Source organism: Lissotriton helveticus, chromosome 5_1 (genome assembly GCF_964261635.1).
Source record: "Lissotriton helveticus chromosome 5_1, aLisHel1.1, whole genome shotgun sequence".
In the NCBI taxonomy this organism is placed as follows: Eukaryota; Metazoa; Chordata; class Amphibia; order Caudata; family Salamandridae; genus Lissotriton; species Lissotriton helveticus.
The window spans coordinates 2,046,221,272-2,046,233,844 of NC_136065.1; the positions used below are offsets into that span (position 1 = coordinate 2,046,221,272).

Consider the following 12,573-nt stretch of genomic DNA (forward strand, 5'->3'; position numbering starts at 1 on the left):
TCCAACCATAATTGCTCCAGATCAAATCCCAAAGTCCTCTTTTTCGTCTAATTCTTAGCCAACAGACAGTTTGTAATCAGAAAAAACACGTTAGCCTCCAACCACACCCGTTTTCCGTTACATCTGGCCCACTGGCCCCAGTGTGCCGACACTTGTTTACCCAAGTTCACTCCCATGATCTTTCCTGAGGCGTACCCCGACATCCTCCTCTGGCTGATTGCCTGCATGGACATAAAGCAAGACGTGAATAGCCCGAACCCTGCCCAACCTATACATCATACCAGGCACCGGGGGGCTGGACGGGCTAGAAGAAAAATGCAACAATTAATCACATGGTTTTGTATTAATTCTACCATCGCATCTGTACAAGTGTCACGTGACATCTCACTTACAAGAAGTGAGCAAGGAAGGCCTATATAACTGGCTCTTAATTTGGCAACCCATCTTAGCAGTAACATTGCATGTGTACATAGAAACTCTTCCACTTGCCACTGTGCATCCCACTTTTACCATTCTTGTATATTAACCAACACCTTTCCCAATGTCATCTGCACATTCATTAAAAGTCAAGCGCTCTGACACCTTCGGGAAATGATCACGCTGATAGGCCCCTAATCAATCACCTAGGCACCGCTCCCTCCACGGCGTGAGGGAAACATAACACGACAGACCTAAATTGAGGTATTCTTCTGTGCAGCACTCCCACACCATCGTTTCCTGTGTCTGCACTATTCATATCCCCCAATGAGCTACTCCAGCATTTCATTCCCCTTACGAACTCATGAATTCACAATAATATTGTAATGCCACCAGTTCTAGTAAAGCGCTCTGACACCTATGGGTAAAGGTAGCTCCATGTAAGCTCCATATAAGCTCTATATAAGCTAGGCTTCAAATACACATCGCTATGTCACGTTTGCACATGTGCTCGAGTGACTGCCAGGTACAGCAGTATTCTACCTCTACTAGTACCTTGTGCACCTATGTACTCTGCAACCATGCTCTTTTAAATCCCTGTGCTGCACCAATTGCACCTCTGTATATTAGTTGTTCACCATTGTCTTATTGCCTCATGTAGCCCCCAGGTTTATTCGCTTATGTAAAATTCCCATACAAAAAGGGTATGCAACTAAGCTACTTTTTCTTTAACCAAGACGCCCGAACAGGGACTTGAACCCTGGGCCCTCAGATCAACAGTCTGATGCTCTACCTACTAAGCTAACGAGGCTCGGGATGCTCTCCTCATGCTCCGGTCCGCTCCTAATCTGAAGCGCTCGGACCTCTGCGAGCAACGTCTGCGCTATCTAAACCCCTCAGAAGACCACTCATTAAGAAAGAAGCAGTAAACAATGCCTGCACCAATCACCCCGAGTCTGCCGAAAAGAGCACGTACCCATCGGTATTGCTCGCACTCACCGCTAACCTTACATCGTGCATACCACTTCTGCTATCATCGCAGGTGTAGCTGAGACCAGACTGCCTCCCTGTGAAAATTGTTAGTTCGCACGCACATCAGGAAACTAAGCTCGCGCATGCGCCCTCTGATCTGCCCTCCCCCTCCCCTGAAGACCCACACCTGCCAGAGGGGCGTGCCTGAAGGCGTGTCAACGGTTTTTGGGGTTTTGTATTAGTGACAGCACCGGAGGGTGGAGATTCAGATTCGAGTGGGTTCTGGCGGAGAGCAGACTAGAGACAGAGCGCGGCTTTGGGAAAAGCAGGATGTAGGTAGATTGTGAACTCAAGGCAGAGTAGGGTGTAGGAAGTAGCATCTTAGAATGAGCTTGGTAGTTAGAAACTACTAATGGGAAAAGTCTGGTCTTCTTAGGAAGTCTTCACTGCTGACACCTTTCTTCTTGCCTGGGTACAATGCTAAGTAGGGATGTCACCTTAGAGTCAGTGTAGGGACAGCCTAACCAAAATTTATTTTTCCTTTTGTAAACGCAGTCTCGGACTCAAGTTGGGATTGTAATTCTTTGCCTAAGGAACCTTGAATTGATTTTGCTTTTCATTTTGAGTCATCTGAGACTCCTGCGTAGGATCATGTATGTATTAGTTCCGGTTTATTTCCTGAATCTTTTGCTGAGATGTTTGTTCATCCAATTATTTTTGGCTATGTAATAAATTCTTAAAAATTCCACTTCGTAGTCAGTGGTCCTTCGAGTTCATGTCAAATTTGGATTGCAATGTTGTTTAATGATATGATAACAAAGATCTTCCCTCCACGCTTTTAAGACATTGAAAAAGGTTCAGTCGACCTGACCTGGGATTCTAGAATTTGGTAAGAAAATCTAGATGAGAATCCCAGCTTCCCCAAAAGTGACACCACAAGGAATAAAAAAAATAGCTAGCATTCGCACCAAGAATTTTCAATTCTTTTAAGGACACGGAAGAGAGGATTATGCTTCTCTTTCTATTTATTTGCTACTCACAGCAGCCAATGAAAACGTTTTTGTATGCAAATAAACTACATTTTCTATGATGCTTACCTATACATCACATCCTGTATGACCCTATAAGAGCCACCATACCTGTTGCTGAGCCTATTTCTTGGCTTGAACATTTTAGTCCAATACCATTAACTCAAGTCCAAACAACTATCCTCCAACGTGGAAGTATCAGAACCATCTACTTTTCGGGACCTGAAAGGAACGAAACACAGGAAAAATATTATAACTTCTGCTTAAATTGAATATAAAATACATATGGGTGGGTAAACACAAACATTGTAATATAACCAGGTGGGATAATCCTTGCCGCCGTGTCCTTAATAGAATTATTCGAATGCTAGCTAAATTTGTATTCTATTACAGGACCGGAGGCTTCTGAATATGCTGGTTTAAGGCTTATCAAACACAACTGAAGCTATATCACCCACCAGGTTATAATAAAATTGTTTAAATGTAGACTCAGAAGACCAGTCAGCAGATCTCATAATATCATGAATGGTAGAACCCAACATGAAGGTTTTAGGTGCCATGGCACCACGAACAGAATGTGCCCCAAACATCTGGGGATCAATACCAGCTTCTTGCATGACACAGGTTTATAAGGTTTTTGTAACGCAATCAACAATTGAGCTGAACCATCAGGTGGTATAGACCTAGTACAATCTTCATAGGACCTAAGGCATTGAACCACACATAACTTTGCATTATTAGGAAAAGCATGATAACACTTTTTGAGAATTTTTCAGTTTCTGGCAGTAATATTAAAGGAAACTCCTTACGGAGTAAATACCCTACCTGTAAGTTCCAGAGCTTTTACGTCTAATGAACGTAGGCAGGCAGAGAGGCATAGTGTCAGGCTCCTTCACGGAATCCTCAGGGCTGTGTTGATGCTCTATAAGGGGCCCACCTCTAGACAATCCCAAATCCGGTCTTAGGAAACAACACAGACTTTTGGGGTAATCAAGCGGGGGTAAGGAAAGGGTAGGAACTGCAGGGAGGGAGATCTGAAGAAGACACGAGAACACAGGGTAAGTACAATGTTCACAATACTCAGCTAAATACAACAACAGTGAGAATGAGGAGGTAGCCCTATCTCCTATCCTCACCTGAAACAAAAGATAAGCGAAGCCTAGACCATAGAAGAGAGCAGAGGGCAGTGGCAAGATCACTTCGTATATTTAGGGTGAGCAAGACAAAAAGGCATAAGACACATATACAAAGGATGAAGGTATCATTACATTGGTGTACACTGCATGTTAAGATTCACATGACACCTACCACTGGTGTTGGAATGATGTGTTATAACACCAAGCCAATAGTGGCAACATACCCTCTCTGATCTCTCTCCTGAAGTAAAACAAAACAACAAAACAATCGCTATGAGCTTGTGCGCCAGGAACAGTAATCTCTTGCTCCTAATATTGTTTTCATAAAGACGGTCAATGCAAGAAATTAAAGTTCGGATTCTTCCGCATAAGAAACTCTTAACATAGGATCTATATCCACAAAAGTGTAAGTTCCCAAGGGACCTAGACCCCCTTTAGTCTTGTAGTGAAATTTCCTTATTCCACTGGGGTACTACTTGAAGCAACCAAATAATATAAAAGAAACGCCTCTGCACGAGACCTGGGAACCAGTCTCCTCCAACAGAGGTGTTCAACCCAAGTATCTCCTCTGCACGAGACCCGAGAACTGGTCTCAACCAACCTTTGCTCTATCCTGGGTAGAAACACCGTTCCTCCAAGGACTCAGGTGGACCAATAATTGGACGACAATACTCTCGCCCTGGTATCCAAAGGCAGCACTGCTGTGCTGAGGCAAGCAGACTCCTTCAATCATGGAAGACAATCTCTCGCCCTGGTATCCAAAGGCAGCACACTGCGGAACTGGGTCAAGCACACTCTTACCGCATCACCGGAATAACAAAGGAACCTGCAGGAGCCGTGGAACAGGAATCATCGGCACCGCGACCTCTTGGAGACCTCCTCAAATACGCTTCCGGGTTTGCGCGACGTCACGTACGACGTGACCCACACAGCATGCCGGGAGTTGTAGTTTCTGGTGCTCCGTTCACCGCAAAGGAGGCAGTTCGTGTCTACCAGCGGCCAGGGAATCGCGACACATAGCAACATAGCGAGCCTGGACGATAGTTGTTTCCTAGTTAACAGATTATTATCTAGCCATCTGTCAAATAAGGAAAGAACTAAGGAATCATCCCACAATGAAGAATACTTTGGTTTGGGAGGATTTGCAACGCGGATACATTTTAATAGTTTACAAATGATTGGGTGCAAGCCCACAGGTTTGCCATCTATGTGGGAATAGCCAGCGGAAATAGTGGACCTAAAATAGTTATCAGAATGGTACGCCAAACTCCTGGAAGCTTTCTCCGATAAGAAATTCACAACATGGGATAACTCAGCCCCCACGGGATCCACATGTTGTTCCACGCACCAACGAACCCAGCCCTTCCAGGCTGAAGAGTATCGTTTCCTGGTTGTAGGAGCCCATGCTTGGTTAATGAAGGCCGGAGCCTTGTCTGAAAATCCCAGCATTTCCCATTGTTGCCTGAAAGCTTCCAGGCCATTAGGGACAACTGCCCTGACACTACCATCGGATGCACCTCTCCATGAGGGCCGTGGAGCATCGTCGACGACCACGGAATCATCCTGGGGAAATCGCAGCTCATCTCTAATAGTATTGGGAATCAGGGCTGCGACTTCCACAGTGAGGTTATTAGAATCACCTCCGCCCGCTGGCGAGTTACGTGTGTAGTCACTCTGGGAATCAGGATGAAGGGGGGGTAAAGGCATAATTCAGACCTTTGGACCAGTCCTGAGAAAACACATCAGTCGCTTTTGCTAATGGATCCAGCTGAAAAACGTCTGCAGTTGACGATTCAGTCTGGACGCAAAGAGGTGTATCTCGCATGTGCCCCACACTGCTTGCAACCAACTGAATATCTGGGGCTGGAGTTGCCAGTCGCTGTAATCCTTGAGGTACCGTATTCTGCTACTATCCTGGATTGTCCCGGAAGGTATTCCGCTACGACCGAAATCTGAGGACTCAGGCAGTAGTGCCAAAAGTCCTTTGCTATCTTCGCTGGTAAGGATGACCTTGTGCCTCCCAACTTGTTGATATACCTCATTGCCGAAATATTGTCCATCCGCAGAAGGATGCAGCAGGAGACCTGTTTGGGAGAGAGTGTCCGGATCGCGAACGACCCTGCTAATAGTTCTCGGCAATTGATATGTAGCTCGAGCAGGGATCACCGACCTCCGGCTGGCATCCGACTCTACGACAACTTTTGGTTGAGAGCCGAAGATGGCTTTGCCGTTCCACACATCCACGTGGCCAAGCAACCACTGTATCTCCTCTCGCACTTTGTTGGAAAGTGAAACCCGGTCCGTGTAGGACAGGCCCTTCCGAAGGTGTTGGATCTTCAGTTTCTGAAGGGCCCTGTCGTGAAGAGGGTCTGGAAATATCGCTTGTATCGAGGATGCCAGAAGACCCACAATTCTGGCAATCACCCGCAATGAGACCGTCTGTTGACAATACAGTGGAAAGCTCCTTCTTGATATCTTTCAATTTGGAGTGGGGTAGGTTCAACTAGGTCGTTTGCGAATTTATGACGAACCCCAGCAAGTCCATTGTCTGAGAAGGACATAGAGCCGATTTGGGTTTGTTCATCACAAGACCCAAGTTTTGAAGAATAGACATGGTCATGCGCAAACGCTGAGCAGCTAGAGTCGGAGTTTGTGCCATGATGAGTATATCGTCCAGATACACTATTATGCGGACGCCCTGTTCTCGTAAGTGCGCTATCACCGGTTTCATCAGCTTGCGAAGCATCACCGTGCCGAGGAAAATCAGAAAGAAAGGACCAAATATTCGAACCACCGTTTTTGCCACTGAAACTGCAGAAAACAGCGGTGAGGAGGAAATATAGGAATCGACAGATAGGTGTCTTTCAGATCCAACCGGACCATCCAGTACCCCCTCCTTCAGCAATTCCGTCAACAGATGGATGCCCTCCATCTTGAAATGATTGTAGGTCATGAAAGGGTTGAACTCCTTTAAATTCAGTACTAAACTGTGACCTCCACCTTTCTTCTGAACTAAAAAGATATTGCTGCAAAAACTACTTGGACCATTGTCGCAATATGCAATCGCGTGTTTCTGCAGCAATGCGTCGAGTTTGGCATCTATAAAATCGCACTCTAGTTGGGAAAAAGAGAGCTGCCTAGGTGGAATGTCCTGAAAAGGAGTTTGATAAAAGTCTAGGTGAAAACCTTGAATTGTCTGTAGAACCCACGCATCTTGTTATATCATAGTTCAATTGTGGTAGAAAAACTGAGTACGACCCCCAACGGTAACAGAAAGCTGTCCGTAGCTCTTACCTGCAGAGTCTGGAGCCTGGAAGCGCACTCGATGTCCACCTCTGTTGAAGCGCCTTCTGTTGAAGCGCTGTCTGGTGGGGTAAAACGTTCCCACACGAGTGGAATCCCACTCACCTCGACCACGGCCATAGTCTCCTCACTGAGGACCTTGATGGTACTGGCGGCCTGGTGAGCGTCCTCTGCTTCGCCCAGCCCTGTTAAAAAGGCCAGTCTGGAAAACTCGCTTTATGCCAGATTGGGCCTTGTCAAGGGATGTGAATGTATCTACATATTTGGAAATGTCCTTCACGAAACGTTCACCGGAGAGATTACCCTCTGCCAGAGGATCCGGTTCTGCTGCTGCCAGCTCTGTCAAGTTAGAATCCATCTGTAAAACAACAAGGACCCCCTGATACGGATCAATTTCCTGGGTCAGGGCAAGCAAATTATGAGAATAAAACACCCAGGCAAATATCTAATAACCACTAACACATGAGAATTGGCATTTACCACACAAAAGTAATGATAATCAACACCTGTTTTTACACATAAGATACAATTTAATTCCTCATACAGAACATACTCTTTGATAAAATTGATACATGATTATACACAAATAATAAAATATTTCAGCATTATAGCATATGCATAATTTCATACATAATAAATTATTAAATATAAAAACTAATGGATGGTTCCCTGTCTACGCGTTTCGACACTGAGATGTGTCTTCCTCAGGACTGTACCATCGCAGTGCTGCAAGAAATATTTTGAAAAAAGGATATTTTTACAATTTCTTATTTACAGTGCAAAAACAGTTTGTAATTTAGACTCTCATGTTATGTGTTAGATACTGATGGTTAACAAGTACTGATAATACCGCTTACGAACATATACTAATTTCTGTTTTTTTCCCATTTCAACTGCTCAAACCCCATTTTCATTAGTACATGCATATCTATCACATCTACATAAATATATATACATATTGGTAACATACTCAAATGTATATTTTATTCAATCAAACAAGTTCTTTCAATATAACATTTCCCTCACAATGAAAAGTTTTGTGTCTGTTTAAACAACCTAACAATATGGAAACAGAGGAATACAAGAGGGAAAAAAAAGAGAAAAAGAGAAAGAAAAAAAGGGATTTTCAGTATAATTGTCAGGAAATATGGAATCCTGAAAAACAATTAAAAAAAAAAAAAAATACTTATGATAACTCACACTTATCATTTTACTGTGATATCTATTTATTACGTCTGTCTTTTCCTCTGCCTTGATTTTCAGTCACACGATTATGATGTTCTACGAATGTCTTACTATTTATTTTCCTATTTGGCTATATATATATATTTTTTTTTAAACATCTTGAACCTAACAAAAACCAGTTGTCATAAATATTTCAATTGATTTTCGTCAATAGTGCTTACCTATATTAAGGTCATATTGAACTGCTGACATCAAATAGTCGCACAAGATAGTGGAAGCAGAAAGCTTATGACTCTGTGAATAAACAATGGTCCATTAACAATAAATCCACTATGGTGGCTATCAAGATGATTTTTCTTATCAGTATTATACTGCTTACCCTGTTTAAATATATGATCTACTCGTATTGATCTGCGGTGTTAGGTAGTCTTTATTTGATAGTATTCGATGAGATACGTTCTCTTTTTATCTAATTAAAAGAGAAGAGCATATCTAACATTACGTAAGTGACAGATACTATACATAAAGTGCTTAATTTATAGCGCCTAACGCTCCGCTTACCCTGTTTTCCTAATATTTAAAACAAAGACGATGTGTCGGAAAAATAAATTTCTTACCAAACTTAAAAATGGCAATTGTTGTGATTACTGTAGGGCGCCCTATGACCCTGGTCCAATCAAACGTTCCAGATTTGGCGGTTTTTTATCTAAATCATAAAGAGAGCGCAGCTCGCATTACATTACGGGTAACATATTCAAAATACAATCTGCACATGCAGCGTACTCTACGAGACTGTATTTTTACCTGTATATATGCAGATTTAGTCGTGCCATTTTTAAGTTTGGTAAGAAATTTATTTTTCCGAAGTACGTCGCGAAAAAGGCATCTAACTTTTAGAAATTAGATAATCATATAACGCTAGTTGTAATCCACCTTTCAGATGGAAAAATAAACTGTCCACTTCACGAAATGTACTGGGATCTACAATACACGTCGTCTTTGATTTAAACATTAGGAAAACAGGGTAAGCGGAGCGCTAGGCGCTATAAATTAAGCATTTTATGTATAGTATCTGTCACTTACGTAATGTTAGATATGCTCTTCTCTTTTAATTAGATAAAAAGAGAACGTATCTCATCGAATACTATCAAATAAAGACTACCTAACACCGCAGATCAATACGAGTAGATCATATATTTAAACAGGGTAAGCAGTATAATACTGATAAGAAAAATCATCTTGATAGCCACCATAGTGGATTTATTGTTAATGGACCATTGTTTATTCACAGAGTCATAAGCTTTCTGCTTCCACTATCTTGTGCGACTATTTGATGTCAGCAGTTCAATATGACCTTAATATAGGTAAGCACTATTGACGAAAATCAATTGAAATATTTATGACAACTGGTTTTTGTTAGGTTCAAGATGTTTAAAAAAAAAAAAATATATATAGCCAAATAGGAAAATAAATAGTAAGACATTCGTAGAACATCATAATCGTGTGACTGAAAATCAAGGCAGAGGAAAAGACAGACGTAATAAATAGATATCACAGTAAAATGATAAGTGTGAGTTATCATAAGTATTTTTTTTTTTTTAAATTGTTTTTCAGGATTCCATATTTCCTGACAATTATACTGAAAATCCCTTTTTTTCTTTCTCTTTTTCTCTTTTTTTTCCCTCTTGTATTCCTCTGTTTCCATATTGTTAGGTTGTTTAAACAGACACAAAACTTTTCATTGTGAGGGAAATGTTATATTGAAAGAACTTGTTTGATTGAATAAAATATACCTTTGAGTATGTTACCAATATGTATATATATTTATGTAGATGTGACAGATATGCATGTACTAATGAAAATGGGGTTTGAGCAGTTGAAATGGGAAAAAAACAGAAATTAGTATATGTTCGTAAGCGGTATTATCAGTACTTGTTAACCATCAGTATCTAACACATAACATGAGAGTCTAAATTACAAACTGTTTTTGCACTGTAAATACGAAATTGTAAAAATATCCTTTTTTAAAAATATTTCTTGCAGCACTGCGATGGTACAGTCCTGAGGAAGACACATCTCAGTGTCGAAACGCGTAGACAGGGAACCATCCATTAGTTTTTATATTTAATAATTTTTTATGTATGAAATTATGCATATGCTATAATGCTGAAATATTTTATTATTTGTGTATAATCATGTATCAATTTTATCAAAGAGTATGTTCTGTATGAGGAATTAAATTGTATCTTATGTGTAAAAACAGGTGTTGATTATCATTACTTTTGTGTGGTAAATGCCAATTCTCATGTGTTAGTGGTTATTAGATATTTGCCTGAGTGTTTTATTCTCATAAGTTAGAATCCATCCCCATGACGAGCGATTTACAGCTCTCACTGGAGATAGCACAGTTGGCATTCCCCGACTTTTGGGTCCACCCGGCCAAGACATCGGGATCTACGGGAGCAGCAGACTACCTCGCCTCCAGGGCCATTTCCAAGATTTTGGCCAGTGGCCCCGCTACATCCAGGAGCTTGTCCTGGCAGCCTCACCAGGCACAATCAATTCCCTTCTTAGGGTCATTAGCGAACTTCTTTAGGAACGTAAGAAGGCTAAAGCCTTTGTCCACCACCTTATCAGGAATATCGGGCCTAGGGCACTCTGAATGCAACCTGTTACGCACCTCCTTATCAAAGCTTTTCACCAGGTTGTTCTGAAGATATGCTGCCACTTCTGGGGCCGGAGCCCGATCCGACCACCTAGGGTGTACATTGTCGGCCGGATTAAAGGTAAAGGTTGTGTTCAAGGTTTGGGGTGGATCCTGTTCAACATTCTTTGACTTACTTGACCTTTTCTTGGGAGGAGCCTCCTCCTTCTGGGTATCTGTCCCTGTAGTGACCGTATCCGTGCCCCTACGGTCTTGGCGCTTAACCTTATCTCCCATGCTGGGTGTAGTAGAAGGTGTAGGTAGTGTTGCTAATGCACAAGCATGGGGCCACGATTTCGCCTTAGGCGAGCCCAAATCCTTGTCCTGTTGAGGGTCAGCAGATGCTGATTTACCATGCTGCTTAGCAAACCTTTCCGACTGCTTAGTAATGGGTTTCAACGCAGCGGCCAGTGCCTGCTGCACAGTACCAGGAACTGCTTTTTCTATGGCCCTGTTGACGGACTCTTGGACAGAGACGTCCAAAGCTTCAACAATATGGTCCTCCAAAGAAGTTGTTTGCACTTACTCTTGGTACACATCATCCTCTTCATACCTGACCCAGTCATCCTTTGCTGTGATATATGGCAATAGGCTGAACAGAATGGTCAACAGCACAGAGGAGTAAAGGGGGAGCCAACCCACAGCACACAGAAAAGAATAAATCACCTAGCTCCTCAGCAATGCTGAATATGCACTATTACAGCCCTCAGGGCATAGAGAGAGCCAATCAATAGATATGTAGAGCATGTGGTCAGTCCAGGGGGCCAGACGCTTATTTCAGCCAAGTCAGGCGTATAGAGAAACTGTTCCTAGTGATTTCTCTTGTTAAATGAGCCATAGAGCACTCTGGGCGCGCGCGACGTGCAAAGCCCAAAACATACCAAAAAGTAGCCCAATTGGGCTACGCATATCGGAGCGATTCAGACTCAAAATTAACTGCACCGGCAAATTAGGGAAGCCGGCAGCAGAAAGCACGAGGAGCGCGCACAGTAAATCACCAAGAACACTGCCGGAGACAGTGGGGTACTCGCTCCCAGCTGGAATTTGAAAATACGCTGCCCGAGCAGGCCAAAAACAATTAGTGGTCTGAGCTCCCAGCGGGAGTCCCTTAACTTACAACACCCAAGCGGCCTAAAATCCATAAGGCGTGAAACGCGCGCCATGCAATCAAGGCTCAAGCATAAACACATTAAGCATGAAAGCGCAATAAAGCACATGAGCTAAATAATGTATACTAATGAAATCAACTCAACTCTGCTTGAGCAGCAAAGAAAGAGGCTCAGCAACAGGTTATGGTGGCTCTTATGGGGTCATAAAGGATGTGATGTCTAGCTAAGCATCATGGGAAATGTAGTTTATTTGCATACAAAAACTTTTCATTGGCTGCTGTGAGTAGCAAATAAATATAAAGAGAAGCATAATCAGAAGCCTCCGGTCTTGATGGAAGGCAAAACCAGCGCGGCGCTCCTGAAAGGGTGCTGCGCTGATAGAAAGCCTGCCGGAAGATAGATATATTACAAAGATCCTGCCTGTCTCTGTGGAAACCTGAACCAGTCTATGGCTCGGGCAGCTGAGAGGAGCAGGGCAGGCACAGACAGCAGTGCCTCCTGCTCTGAGGCAGGCTGCAACACAACCCTCCCTCTCCTGCATCTGGTTCTGCTGTGAGGCAGGCCGGAGTGGGACAGAACCTTGAAATACACAACAACAAAAGCAAAACCACTGAAGCACTGTTAAAGCATGTCGACAAGCAAGGGAAGGGGAGGAATGGCAGGGGAGGCAGCAGTAACACAACTGTGGTTTAAGGGATGTGAGGAAGAATCTTACATTT

General features: G+C 42.9%; 1 non-coding gene across 1 annotated transcript; it reads right to left on the reverse strand.

Annotated features, from left to right (window-relative positions):
• Positions 1-1,155: 1,155 nt before the first annotated feature.
• On the reverse strand, positions 1,156-1,228 carry TRNAN-GUU (transfer RNA asparagine (anticodon GUU)). Its single transcript has one exon. It is a non-coding gene; the product is annotated as a tRNA-Asn (tRNA).
• Between the last annotated feature and the right edge of the window lie 11,345 nt (positions 1,229-12,573).